This window comes from Arachis ipaensis, chromosome B04, assembly GCF_000816755.2.
Source record: "Arachis ipaensis cultivar K30076 chromosome B04, Araip1.1, whole genome shotgun sequence".
NCBI lineage: Eukaryota > Viridiplantae > Streptophyta > Magnoliopsida > Fabales > Fabaceae > Arachis > Arachis ipaensis.
The window spans coordinates 76,950,971-76,966,868 of NC_029788.2; positions in this window are offsets into that span (position 1 = coordinate 76,950,971).

Here is a 15,898-nt window from a genome sequence, read left to right on the forward strand (position 1 = left end):
GGACTTAAGTGGAAATGAACAGTCCAGAAGGACTCTGGGGTCATATGCTAACCCCATTACTGCTGCATACGGGAGTAGCATCTGTATACTTCCCATCAAAGCAAGCAGTTTTGAGCTAAATCCTCAGCTCATTGTCATGGTACAGCAAAATTGCCAGAATTTTGGTCTTCCACAGGAAGAACCTACTGAGTTTCTGGCCCAGTTCTTGCAAATTGCTGACACAGTGCGTGACAAGGAGGTAGATCAGGATGTATACAGGCTGTTACTGTTTCCATTTGTTATAAAAGATCAAACTAAGAGGTGGTTAAATAACCAACCCACAGTAAGCATAAGAACATGGAAACAGTTATCAAACAAATTCCTGAATCAATATTTTCCTCCAAAAAAAGATAACACAGCTAAGGCTGGACATCCAAGGCTTTAAACAAGAGAATGATGAATCCCTTTATAATGCCTGGGATAGGTACAGAGGGATGCTAAAGAAATTCCCTTCTGAAATGTTTTCAGAGTGGGTACAATTAGACATCTTCTACTATGGGCTTACAGAAAAAGCTCAGACATCTCTAGACTATTCAGCTGGTGGATCTATACACATAAGAAAGACCATTGAAGAGGCTCAAGAGCTCATTGATATAGTTGCCAGAAATCAGCATCTGTACATAAGTGATGAGTCCTCCATGAAAGAAGAAGCTAAGGCAGTATCAACTGACTTTAGTCCTCAAGAACAAGTTGCTGAACTCAATCAGCAACTATCCTCTATAACAAGGCAGTTAGCAGAATTTAAGGAGATGCTACAAGAAACCAAAAATGCTAACAAGGATATGGAATCACAATTGAGTCAGACAAAACAGCAGTTATCAAAACAGATAACAGAGGAGTGCCAAGTAGTTCAATTAAGAAGTGGAAAAATATTAAATATCTCAACTCAAAGTAGTAGAAAGCCAAGAAAGGAACATCTGACAGAGGATGAATAACCTGCTACCCAAAATCCCTCCGAGGACAGTAAGAGCCCAGAGAGGAATCAGTCTGGTGATCAAATGCCAGAAACGGGTGAAAAACTAGCGTTAAACTCCCAATCCATGTCCAGTTCTGGCGTTCAAACGCCAGAAAAGGTTAAGAATCTGGCGTTAAACACCCAATCCATGCCAGTTCTGGCGTTCAAACGCCAGTGAAGGATCAGACACCTACAAGTGCTGATAATAACTCCCTCAAGAAGGCTTTTCAACCTGCCTCTGTAGAAAATAAACCTGCAGCAACTAAGGTTGAAGAATATAAAGCCAAAATGCTTTATCCTCAAAAACTCTGCCAAGCGGAACAGGATAAACAATTTGCCCGCTTTGTAGACTATCTTAGGACTCTTGAAATAAAGATTCCGTTTGCAGAGGCACTTGAGCAAATACCCTCTTATGCTAAGTTCATGAAAGAGATCTTAAGTCATAAGAAGGATTGCAAAGAAACAGAAAACGTTTTTCTCACTGAAGAATGCAGTGCATTCATCCTAACAAGCTTACCAGAAAAGCTTAAGGATCACGGAAGCTTTATGATACCTTGCACATTAGAGGGTACTTGTACCAAGACAACTTTATGTGACCTTGGGGAGAGTATCAATCTAATCCCTGCATCCACTATCAGAAAGCTTGGCTTGACTGAAGAGGTCAAACCAACCCGGATATCTCTTCAACTTGCTGATGGCTCCATTAAATACCCATCAGGCATAATTGAGGACATGATTATCAAGGTTGGGCCATTTGCCTTTCCCACTGACTTTGTTGTGCTGGAGATGGAGGAGCACAAGAGTGCAACTCTCATTCTAGGAAGACCCTTCCTAGCAACTGGACGAACCCTCATTGATGTCCAAAAAGGGGAAGTGACATTAAGAGTCAATGAGGATGAGTTCAGGCTGAATGCTGTTGAGGCAATGAAGCATCCAGACACATCAAAAGATTGCATGCGTGTTGATATTATTGACTCCCTGGTAGAGGAGATCAACATGGCTAAGAGTCTCGAATCAGAGCTAGAAGACATCTTTAAAGATGTTCAGCCTGATCTGGAGGAATCAGAGGAAGTAAAAGAGCCTCTGAAAATTCCTCAGGAAGAGGAGAAACCTCTTAAACCCGAGCTCAAACCACTACCACCGTCCCTGAAATATGCATTTCTGGGAGAAGGTGACACTTTTCCGGTGATTATAAGCTCTGCTTTAAATCCACAGGAAGAGAAAGCACTACTTCAAGTGTTAAGGACACACAAGGCAGCTCTTGAGTGGTCCATAAGTGATCTCAAGGGCATCAGCCTAGCAAGATGCATGCACAAGATTCTATTGGAGGACAATGCTAAGCCAGTGGTTCAACCACAGAGGCAGCTAAATCCAGCCATGAAGGAGGTGGTGCAGAAAGAGGTCACCAAGTTACTGGAGGCTGGGATTATTTATCCTATTTCTGATAGCCCCTGGGTGAGCCCTGTCCAAGTTGTCCCCAAGAAGGGAGGCTTGACAATGGTTCATAATGAAAAGAATGAACTGGTTCCTACAAGAACAGTTACAGGGTGGCATATGTGTATTGATTACAGAAGGCTCAATACAGCCACCAGGAAGGATCACTTTCCTTTACCGTTCATAAACCAGATGCTAGAAAGACTAGCAGGTCATGAATATTACTACTTTTTGAATGGCTATTCAGGTTACAACCAAATTGTAGTAGATCATCAGGACCAAGAGAAAATAGCATTCACATGTCCTTCTGGAGTGTTTGCTTACAGAAGGATGTCTTTTGGTCTGTGCAATGCACCTGCAACCTTTCAGAGGTGCATGCTCTCTATCTTCTCTGATATGGTAGGGAAATTTTTGGAAGTCTTCATGGATGACTTTTCAGTATTTGCAGTCTCATTCAGCTCCTGCCTTGACCATTTAGCACTTATTCTAAAAAGATGCCAAGAGACCAACCTATTTTTAAACTGGAAAAAATGTCACTTTATGGTGACTGAAGAAATTGTCCTTGGGCATAAAATTTCAAACAAGAGAATTGATGAGCAGATAATTTATACACTTTTTGGCATTGTTTTTACATAGTTTTCAGTATGATTTAGTTAGTTTTCAGTATATTTTTATTAGTTTTTAAATAAAAATCACATTTCTGGACTTTACTATGAGTTTGTGTATTTTTCTGTGATTTCAGGTAATTTCTGGCTGAAATTGAGGGACTTGAGCAAAAATCAGATTCAGAGGTTGAAGAAGGACTGCAGATGCTGTTGGATTCTGACCTCCCTGCACTCAAAGTGGATTTTCTAGAGCTACAGAACTCTAAATGGCGCACTCTCAATTGCGTTGGAAAGTAGACATCCAGGGTTTTTCAGCAATATATAATAGTTCATACTTTGCCCGAGTTTAGATGACGCAAATTGGCGTTCAACGCCAGTTCCATGTTGCATTCTGGAGTTAAACACTAGAAACAGGTTGCAAAGTGGAGTTAAACGCTAGAAACAGGTTACAAACTGGCGTTCAACTCCAAGAGAAGCCTCTACACGTGTAAAGCTCAATGCTCAGCCCAAGCACACACCAAGTGGGCCCCAGAAGTAGATTTTTGCATTATTTACTCATTTCTGTAAAGCCCTAGTAACTAGTTTAGTATAAATAGGACTTTTTACTATTGTATTTAGATCTTCGGATCATCTTTGATCAGTTTTATGCTATTTTAGACCTTTATGGGGGCTGGCCATTCGGCCATTCCTGGACCATTATCACTTATGTAATTTCAACGGTAGAGTTTCTACACACCATAGATTAAGGTGTGGAGCTCTGCTGTTCTTCATGAATTAATGCAAAGTACTATTGTTTTTCTATTCAATTCAAGCTTATTCCTATTCTAAGATATTCATTCGCACCCAAGAATATGATGAATGTGATGATTATGTGACGCTCATCACCATTCTCACCTATGAATGCATGCCTGACAACCACTTCCGTTCTACATGAAGAAGAGATAGAATGAGTATCTCTTAGATATCTAATACAGGGGACCGAGTCCGAGATATTAGAGTCTTCATGGTATAAGTTAGAACCCATGGATGGCCATTCCTGAGATCCGGAAAGTCTAAACTTTGTCTGTGGTATTCCGAGTAGGATCTCGGAAGGGATGGCTGTGACGAGCTTCAAACTTGCGAGTGCTGGGCGTAGTGACAGACACAAAAGGATAGTAAATCCTATTCCAGTATGATTGAGAACCGACAGATGATTAGCCATGCAGTGACAGCGTATTGGACCATTTTCACAGAGAGGACGGGATGTAGCCATTGACAACGGTGATGCCCAACATACAGCTTGCCATGGAAGGGAGTAGGAATGATTGGATGAAGACAGCAGGAAAGCAGATGTTCAGGAGGAATGAAAGCATCTCTATACGCTTATCTGAAATTCTCACCAATGAATTACATAAGTATCTCTATCCTAGTTTATATTTTAATTATGTTTTTATTATCAATTCACCATAACCATTTGAATCTGCCTGACTAAGATTTACAAGGTGACCATAGCTTGGTTCAGGCCGACAATCTCTGTGGGATCGACCCTTACTCACGTAAGGTTTATTACTTGGACGACCCAGTGCACTTGCTGGTTAGTTGTGCGAAGTTGTGACAAAGTGTGATTCACGTTTGAGAGCACCAAGTCTTTGGCACCATTGTTGATGATCACAATTTCGTGCACCAAGAATAGAGGTGGATCAAGCTAAAGTGGAAATAATTGAAAAATTACCACCACTTGCCAATGTTAAGGCAATCAGAAGCTTTCTGGGGCATGCAGGATTCTATAGGAGGTTTGTAAAGGATTTTTTAAAAATTGCAAAATCTCTGAGAAATCTGCTAGCTGCTGACACGCCATTTGTGTTTGACACAGAGTGTCTGCAGGCGTTTGAAACTCTGAAAGCTAAGCTGGTCACAGCACCAGTTATTTCTGCACCAGACTGGACATTACCATTCAAACTAATGTGTGATTCTAGTGACCATGCCATTGTTGCAGTATTGGGACAGAGGAATAACAAGCTTCTGCATGTCATTTATTATGCTAGCCGCATTTTAAATGATGCACATAAAAATTACACAACCACAGAAAAAGAGCTGCTTGCAGTGGTTTATGCCATTGACAAGTTTAGATCATACTTAGTAGGATCAAAAGTGATTGTGTACACTGACCATGCTGCTCTTAAATATCTACTTCCAAAGCAGGATTCAAAACCCAGGCTCATAAGATGGATGTTGCTTCTGGAATAGTTTGATATAGAAATAAGAGACAGAAAAGGGACAGAGAACCAAGTGGCTGATCATCTGTCCCGGATAGAACCAGTGGAAGGGGCGTCCTCCCCCTCTATTGAGATCTCTGAAACCTTTCCGGATGAGCAATTATTTGCCAAGGAAACACCATGGTTTGCAGACATTGCAAACTATAAAGCTGTAAGATTCATACCCAAAGAGTACAGCAGGCAGCAAATAAAGAAATTGATTTCTGATGCAAAGTACTACTTATGAGATGAACCATATCTCTTTAAGAGATGTGCAGATGGAATAATCCGTAGATGTGTGCCCAAGGAAGAGGCACAGAAGATCTTATGGCATTGCCATGGATCACAATATGGAGGCCATTTTGGAGGTGAGCGAACAGCCACCAAGGTTCTCCAATGTGGCTTCTACTGGCCTACTCTCTATAGAGACTCCCGAGAGTTCGTACGTAACTGTGACAGTTTCCAAAGAGCTGGTAATCTGCCTCATGGTTACGCCATGCCTCAACAAGGGATCTTGGAGATTGAGTTGTTTGATGTATGGGGTATTGACTTCATGGGACCTTTCCCACCATCATACTCAAACACGTATATTCTGGTGGCAGTAGATTATGTATCTAAATGGGTAAAGGCAATTGCAACACCCACTAATGATACTAAGACAGTGCTGAAGTTCCTCCAGAAATATATCTTCAGCAGGTTTGGTGTCCCTAGAGCACTAATCAGTGATGGAGGCACTCATTTTTGCAATAAACAGCTTTACTCTGCTATGGTCCGATATGGAATTAGCCACAAAGTAGCAACTCCATATCATCCACAGACAAATGGGCAAGCTGAAGTCTCTAATAGAGAACTAAAAAGAATCTTGGAACGGACTGTAATTACCCGTAGAAGGGATTTGGCAAAAAGCTTGGATGATGCTCTGTTGGCATACAAAACAGCATTCAAGACTCCTATAGGAACCTCTCCATACCAACTTGTGTATGGCAAGGCTTGTCATCTGCCCGTGGAACTAGAGCATAAGGCCTACTGGGCAACTAGATTCCTAAACATGGATGTTAAGTTAGCTGGAGAGAAGAGATTACTCCAGTTAAATGAGCTAGAGTAATTCAGAATCAATGCTTTAGAAAATGCAAAAATTTACAAGGAGAAAGCAAAAAGGTGGCATGATAAGAAACTGTCATCCATAGTCTTTGAACCAGGACAAAAGGTTCTGCTGTTTAACTCTAGGCTCAGATTATTCCCCGGGAAATTAAAATCCTGGTGGAGGGGACCATATGTGATTACAAGTGTGTCACCATATGGCTATGTGGAGCTTCAAGACATTGATTCTAATAAGAAGTTCATTGTTAATGGACAGAGAGTCAAGAATTATCTTGAAGGCAATGTTGAGCAAGAATGCTCAAAGCTGAGACTAGATTAAAAGCTCAGTAAGGTCCATCTAAAGACAATAAAGAAGCGCTTATTGGGAGGCAACCCAATTTTTACTTATCTATGTTAATTTTCTATTTTCTATTTTTATTTTATGTTTTCTTTAGGATGATGATCATGTGGAGTCACAAAAATCAAAGCAAAATTAAAAACAATATTAAAAACAGCTCACCCTGGAGGAAGAGCTTACTGGCGTTTAAACGCCAGTAAGAAGCATCAGACTGGCATTTAACGCCAGAAAGAAGCATCAAGCTGGCGTTAAACGCCAGAAACAAGCTACAGTCTGGCGTTTAACGCCAGAAATAAGCACCAACTTGGCGTTAAACGCCAATAAAGGGAGAAAAGCTGGCACTAAATGCCAGAAACAAGCAGAAACTTGGCGTTTAACGCCAGGATTGCACTCTATGGGCGTTTTGCACGCCTAAATGGAGCAGGGATGATAAGTCCTTGACCCCTCAAGATCTGTGGATCCCACAGGATCCATACCTACCCCACCTCTCTCTCTCTCTCCTACCTTTTCATAACACTCTTTTCCAAATACCCTTCACCAATCACCTCCCTCTACCCCTATATAAACCCCTCACCACTCCTTCATTTTCACACATTACAACCACTACTTCTACCCCTTGGCCGAACCACATATCTCCCTCCATCTCCTCTATTTTCTTCTTCTTCTACTACTTTCTTTCTTTTTTTGCTCGAGGACGAGCAAACCTTTTAAGTTTGGTGTGGTAAAAGTATTGCTTTTTGTTTTTCCATAACCATTAATGGCACCAAAGGCCGGAGAAACCTCTAGAAAGAGGAAAGGAAAGACAATTGCTTCCACATCCAAGTCATGGGAGATAAAGAGATTCATCTCACAAACCCATCACTAAGAAAAGGGTAGAGCACCAAGAGCATTCTATCCTCCTCCATGAAATTTGAGAAGATCAAAGAGCTATGAGGGAGGAGCAACAAAGGCAAGGAAGAGACATTGAGGAGCTAAAGCACTCCATAAGATCTTCAAGAGGAAGAACTAGCTGCCATCACTAAGGTGGACCCGTTCTTTAATTTCCTTGTTCTTTATTTTTCTGTTTTTCGTTTACTATGCTCCATGTTTATTCATGTTTGTGTCTTTATTACATGATCATTAGTGTTCAAGTGTCTATGTCTTAAAGCTATGAATGTCCTATGAATCCATCACCTTTCTTAAATGAAAAATGCTTTAATTACAAAAGAACAAGAAGTACATGAATTTTGAATTCATCCTTGAGATTAGTTTAATTATTTTGATATGGTGACAATACTTTCTGCTTTCTGAATGAATGCTTGAACAGTGCATATGTCTTTTGAATTTGTTGTTTATGAATATTAAAATTGTTGGCTCTTAAAAGAATAACGAAAAAGGAGAAATGTTAGTGATAATCTGAAAAATCATAAAATTGATTCTTGAAGCAAGAAAAAGCAGTGAAGAACAAAGCTTGCGAAAAAAAAAAAAATAAAAGAAAGAAAAAGGAAAAGCAAGCAGAAAAAGCCAATAACCCTTTAAACCAAAAGGCAAGGGTAATAAAAAGGATCCAAGGCTTTGAGCATTAATGGATAGGAGGGCCCAAAGGAATAAAATCCCGGCCTAAGCGGCTAAACCAAGTTGTCCCTAACCATGTGCTTGTGGCGTGAAAGTGTCAAGTGAAAAGCTTGAGACTGAGCGGTTAAAGTCGTGATCCAAAGCAAAAAGAGTGTGCTTAAGAACCCTGGACACCTCTAATTGGGGACTCTAGCAAAGCTGAGTCACAATCTGAAAAGGTTCACCCAGTTATGTGTCTGTGGCATTTATGTATCCGGTGGTAATACTGGAAAACAAAGTGCTTAGGGCCATGGCCAAGACTCATAAAGTAGTTGTGTTCAAGAATCAACATATTGAACTAGGAGAATCAATAACACTATCTGGATTCTGAGTTCCTATAGATGCCAACCATTCTAAACTTCAAAGGATAACGTGAGATGCCAAAACTGTTCAGAGGCAAAAAGCTACTAGTCCCGCTCATATAATTGGAGCTAAGTTTCATTGATATTTTGGAATTTATAGTATATTCTCTTTCTTTTATCCTATTTGATTTTCAGTTGCTTGGGGACAAGCAACAATTTAAGTTTGGTGTTGTGATGAGCGGATAATTTATACGCTTTTTGGCATTATTTTTATGTAGTTTTTAGCATGATTTAGTTAGTTTTTACTATGTTTTTATTAGTTTTTATGCAAAATTCACATTTCTGGACTTTACTATGAGTTTTTGTGTTTTTCTATGATTTCAGGTATTTTCTGGATGAAATTGAGGGACCTGAGCAAAAATCTGATTCAGAGGCCGAAAAAGGACTGCATATGCTGTTGGATTCTGACCTCCCTACACTCGAAATGGATTTTCTGGAGCTACAGAAACCCAATTGATACGCTCTCAATTGTGTTGGAAAGTAGACTTTCAGGGCTTTCCAGCAATATATAATAGTCCATACTTTGCTCGAGTTTTGATGATGCAAAATGGCATTCAAACGCCAACTTCCTGCCCTATTCTGAAGTTAAACGCTAGAAACAGGTTACAAACCAGAGTTAAATGCCACAAATAGGTTGTAACCTGGCGTTTAACTCCAAGAGAAGCCTCTACACGTGTAAAGCTTAATGCTCATCCCAAGCACACACCAAGTGGGCCCGGGAGTGGATTTCTGCACTATCTGCACTTAGTTACTTATTTTCTGTAACCCTAGCTACTAGTTTAGTATAAAAACAACTTTTAGAAACTTACTATGTACCTCATGACATTTTTACACTACACATTGTATTTCTGACGGCATGAGTCTCTAAACCCCATGATTGGGGGTGAGGAGCTCTGCTGTGTTTCGATGAATTAATGCAATTACAACTATTTTTCATTCAATCACGCTTGTTTCTATTCTAAGATATTCACTCGCACTTCACCTAGATGAATGTGATGATCTGTGAAGAGAGAACTTTTGCGTGGTCTAGAAATTCACAGATAAATCCTCGTTGCAGGTATAGCTTCTAAACCAACAAAAGTCTTTTCTTACAAAAGTTTTGGTTGTCACAAGTAACAAACCCTTTAAAAATGATAACTGAAGTATTTAAACCTCGGGTCGTCTTCTCAAGGAACTGCAGGGAGGTGTTCTTATTATTGGTTATGAGTTTTGTAAATTGGGGGTTTTGAAAGTAAGGAACAAGTAATTTAAATGATAAATAAAATAAATAAATAACTGTAAAATAAACTCTTGGCAAGGTATAAAAATTTGGAAGTCCTATCCTTGTTACTCCTATGAGAATGGAAGTTAATCCCACTTAGTTAACCCTTATGAAAGCAAGGGAAAGTCAAGTGAACTAATTAGTTAGATTCCCAAGTCCTAGCCAACTCCTAAGGAAAGACTAGAGTTAGTGGAATACCAGTCAATTTAGCCGACATAACAACTAATCACGAATATTTGATAACTCAAGAGCTTCCAGTTAATCAATTAAAGCCAATGATATAAAAAGCTAAATAAGAATCATAAACTGAAATACCTCAAATTATATTAAATATAATATTCAAATCTTAACATGGAAAAATTCATAAATTAAATTGGAAAAATAAATAAAAGGAACATTGAACCTAAGAAGAAGTTGAAATAATAAGAAATCCTAATCCTAAAACCTAAGAGAGAGGAGAGAACATCTCTCTCTAAAAACTACATCTAAAATTATGAAAAGTGAATTATAAAAGCATGATCATGAATGAATGGATTCCCCCACTTTATAGCCTCTAATCTGTGTTTTCTGAGCCACAAACTGGGTCGAAAGCAGCCCAGAAATCGCTGGAGAAGAAATCTGCCACGCTGATTTCCGTCATTGCGACTCGTCCGCGTGGAGCACGTGTTCGCGTCATCTAGCATCAAGGCAACTATGGCATATTATATATCAAATCGAAGACCTGGACGTTAGCTTTCCAACACAACTGGAACCGCATCGTTTGAACCTCTGCAGCTCAAGTTATGACAGTTTGAGTGCAAAGAGGTAAGGCTGGACAGCTTTGCAGTTCCTTCAACTTCTTGTATTCCTTCCACTTTTGCATGCTTTCTTTCAATCCTCCAAGCCATTCCTGCCCTGTAGTCTTTGAAAATACTTAACACACATATCAAGGTATCGAATGGTAATAGGAGAGGATTAATAATTAGCAATTTAAAGGCCAAAGAAACATGTTTTCAATCATAGCACAAAATCAGAAAGGAAAACGTAAAACATGCGATTAGTATGAATAAGTGGGTAAAGAGTTGATAAAAACCACTCAATTGAGCACAAGATAAACCATAAAATAGTGGTTTATCAACCTCCCCACACTTAAACATTAGCATGTCCTCTTGCTAAGCTCAAGAGAAGCTATAAGGGAGTGAAGAGGAATGATAGAATATATGAAATGCAACCTATCTGTATGAATGCAACTACATGCAAAATGTTTCTACCTAATTGGTTAAAAGTAAATAAGCTCTTCAAGATAAACATAAATCAGATTTCACTAATTCAAATTATACAATAAAAGATAAGTAAACTTGTAAGAAGACAGCCCATGAAAGCAGGGAACATAGAATCAAGCATTGAACCCTCACTGGTAGTGTATATCACTCTAACTCTCAAGTGTATGGGGTAATTCACTCTACTCTCCTCTAATCATGCTTTCTAAACTTTGTTCTTCATCTAACCAATCAACAAAAATTTAGTATACCAATGCAAACATCATGAGGTCTTTTCAGGGTTGTAATGGGGCTGAGGTAAAGGTAAGGGTACATGTATGGCCAAGTGAGCTATAATATGAATCTTTGACTAACCTAAGCTTTCACCTAACATACATATACTCTATATAATTCTAGTTCATGCTTAGCTACCCAAAATTCCCACTTTTGCATCACATAGTCATGTATCAACTTTTTCTTTTTAATTTATCACATGTGCATTGATCTTTCATTATTAAACTTAGCATTGGGGTAATTTTGTCCCCTTATTTATTTACTTATTTATTGAATATTTTTTTGGATTTTTTTTTGAATATGAAAATAAGCATAGCTTATCAATGCACATGGATTTTTAATTTTTTATAGTTTCACATGAGTAGGTACACAAATTTCCATTATTTTATCATAACACATTCCCTTATTAACCCATGTTTCCACAATTTCCCCATAATTAATTGTTACACAATCCCTATCTTAAGCTAACCAAAGATTCAATTGGGATATTTAATTATTTTTCTACTTAAGGCTAGTGATGTGGTAAAATATAGAATAAATGGGGGTTTACAAGGCTCAAAGTGGCTGACAAGGATGATTTAAAGGGTAGGCTTATTTGGAATAAGTGAGCTAAACAAGTAATGGCCTCAATCATATGCAAGCATGTAAATACACTAAATATTGGACATATAGAATGGAACAAAGCAAATATTACAATCATAGAGAAGAAAACACACAAGAATAATTTATGGTTAAATAATGTAACCATGTAAATAAGCTCAAAATCTCACAGGTTGTGTGTTCTTTGGCTCAAAAACCATGTTCCAAATACAACTTCAAACAAATTTAACACAAAAATTTTTGATTTAAATTAGTGAAATTTTTTCAAAAATAGGGTCTTAGAAGAAACTCATTACTTTAACGAAGCAGTAGCTAAATGCATAAAATTAAACAAATATGCAATCAAGTATGCAAATGCAACAATGAACAAACAAAGAAAATAAAACAATGGTATTGGAAAGAAGAAAATAGCTAACCCATGGAGATCGGTATCGACCTCCCCACACTTAAAGATTGCACCGTCCTCGGTGCATGCTAAGATGTGCAAGTGGATGGGGGTTGTGGTTCTTCAGTTGGGGCTCTTTTTGTTCCTTTCCTTGCCGGTGGTTTGGGAGTCGCTTTTTCTTTACCCTTTTTGGTGGCCATCCTAAAAAGGGAAAAAGAAAATAACTTTTAAAGCTAAGGGTTAGAGCAAGGAAGAGAGCGGGAAAGGTGGTAATCAATGCACAATAAAGAAGAATGACGTTAACACATGGTCATGACTATATGTGAAAAGTTCATCAATGAAAATATAGCAAGTGCATGTAATGACAATTAAATGCAAGATGTTTATTGGCATGCTGGCAAAGGCATGAGTAGCATAGATCAAGCATTCAATGTCCAAGTTAGATTACCAAGTCTTTCAAACTAACAACATGTTTGTAATAACAATTATATTTAAATAATATAATATAAAAAGGGTTTTGTGAAAAGTAAGCATTTAGAGTAGTAGAATAAAAGAAATCTAAAAATAGTGCACAATGCCATACGGGCGTTTTCACAAACACATAGCAAGCATGGTGAATAAGTTGTGCGACGCATGTGACGCGGACGCATGGTTCACGCGTTCGCGTGGAGTGATTTGTGTCTTTAGTGCGAGGGCAGCCTCACGGTCGCGCAACTCTCTGTTTTAAATGCATTTTGCCAAAAATCTGGGTGACGCGGTCGCGTGGTTGACGCGATCGCGTGAATGGCCATACTTTGAAAAATGACGCGAACGCGTGGGACACGCGTTCGCGTGGTAGGGCTTGTGCTGCTAGCATGGTTTCCGCCCCACTCCATTACAACTTGCTGCCATACACCCTTTTTACGTCGATTTGTTGGAGCACGCGTTCGCGTGGGTGACGCAGACGCGTGGGAGGCTATTTTTCCAAATGACGCGGCCGCGTGGTCACGCGGACGCGTGGGCATATTTGTGCCTAAAGCGCACCTCCAGCCACGCTTTTGCGTGAATTTCTATTTACTTTCTTTTCTTCACAACGCATTGGTGACGCGGACGTGTCAGCGACGCTGCCGCGTCGCGTGCGTGTATTTTTTTTAATAATCCAGTATGCAGAATGCAATGCTATTATGAATGTTATGCAAAACTCCAGGTTCAATACAATAAAATAAAATAAAACTCGAAAACAAATAAAATTAAATAAAAAATGAAAAAGGAACGATCATACCATGGTTAGTTGTCTCCCACCTAGCACTTTTAGTTATTGTCCTTAAGTTGGACATTTAGAGAGTCCTTTGTTATGGTGGCTTGTGCTTGAACTCATCTAGGAATCTCCACCAATGTTTGTGATTCCAATGGCCTCCGAGGTCCCAGACTAGGCACAGAGAGCTTTCAAGCAGGTTAAAGCAAGTGACAAGACCCCAAGAGTGTTAATTGCCAGAAAGAACTCCGGGGTCCCAAACCTTACTTTTGCACCCGTCTTCTTGTTGATCATTAGTGTTCCAACCGGATAGCAGGCAATCTGAATTCTCACTAAAGCAGCCAAACAACTTCCTAGACCCATTCAATTGAGCTCTACACCAACCTTTGCGTTTAAACTTAAAGCTTCTAACCATAATGAACCTTGCAGGACAATTCTTACCACTGACCATCATCTTCCTCTTACTCTTAATGCCACAAAGAGTTCTACGTTGACCATCCGTCTCTAGTAGCCCATATTCAAGTGGGAAAGTAAAGGTCAAGGATGAGAATTTTACCCACTTGAACGTTGTGTTGGACGGTAATGGCCTTGGGAGAAGTGTTTCTAATGAACTTGCAAGCTCCACTCCCTTGTGCTCTTCTCTGACAACTTCCACCTCCTTGTAAGCTCCTTCAATTTCAACCTCTTCCTCTTGGTGGCTTTCTTCCAATTCAATCTCCTCTTCACTGCTTTCCAAGGGCATGAGAGGTTGTGCTTCTTCTTCTTGAATCTCCATCTCTTGATCGACCTCTTCCAAGTCCTTAACCATGACATGCCTTGGAGATTGTACACTGATGAGCGGATATTTTATACGCTTTTTGGGGATAATTTCATATAGTTTAGAGTATGTTTTAGTTAGTTTTTAGTCTATTTCTAGTAGTTTTTAGGAAAAATTCATATTTCTGGACTTTACTATGAGTTGTGGGTTTTTCTGTAATTTCAGGTATTTTTCTGGCTGAAATTGAAGGAGCTGAGCAAAAATCTGATTCAGGCTGAAAAAGGACTGCTAATGCTGTTTAATTGACTTCCTGACTAAGATTTACAAAATAACTATAGATTGCTTCAATCCAACAATCTCTATGGGATTCGACCCTTACTCACGTAAGGTATTACTTGGACGACCCAGTGCACTTGCTGGTTAGTGGTACGAGTTGTGAAAAGTTAATTCACAATTTGTGCACCAAGTTTTTGGCGCCGTTGCCGGGGATTGTTCGTGTTTGAACAACTGACGGATTATTTTGTTGCTTAGATTAGGAAAAAAAAAATCTTTCTTTTTGGTTTAGAGTCTTTTATTATTTATCCCTTGTTAAAACATTTTAAAATTATAGCTCAGTTAATTAGAACGTGGTGTTTATGTTCATGATAATTGGCTATCATAATTTTTTAAAACCTTTTTCAAAAATAATTTTTCTATTAAATCCTGTGCCAAACTTTAAGTTTGGTGTTTTCAAAAATAATCTTTCTTAAATTTTTTTTTTTAAAAAAAAGGTCCCATAACTCATTTGGCTAGAGCGTTAATCTGTGTTCTTGGTAATTGGGTTAGAGTCTTTTATATTCTTTTCAAAACCTTCTTTTTCATAAATAATATTTTCTCTATTAAATTTTGTGCCAAACTTAAATTTTGGTGTTTTCTTGTTGATTTCCCTTTGGTTTTCGAAAATTTTGGTTTGGTTTTCTAAAAATTTTAAGTTTGGTGTTCTTTCTTCATGTTCTTGTGTTCTTGTGAGTCTTCAAAGTGTTCTTGAGTTTTCCTTGTGTTTTGATCTTAAAATTTTTAAGTTTGGTGTTCCTTGGTGTTTTCCCTCCAATTTTTTTTGAAAACAAGGAGCATTAGATCTAAAAATTTTAAATCTTGTACTATCTTATTGTTTTTCTCTCTCCTCACTAAATTCAAAAATATCTTTTCAAAATATCTCTTCTAACTTCCTAACTCCTTATCTTTTCAAAATTTGTTTCAACTAAACAACTAACTTTTTGTTTGTTTCTTAACTTTTTCAAAACTACCTAACTAACTCTCTCTCTCTAATTTTCGAAAATATCTCCCCTCTTTTTCAAAAATTTCTTTTTTTTTAACTAATTAATTTCTATTTTCTTTTACGAAAAAAAAAATTATCTCAAAATTCAAATTCTTTTTAGTTATCTTATTTTATTTAAGTATCTACTTCTTATAAAATAAAATAAATAAAA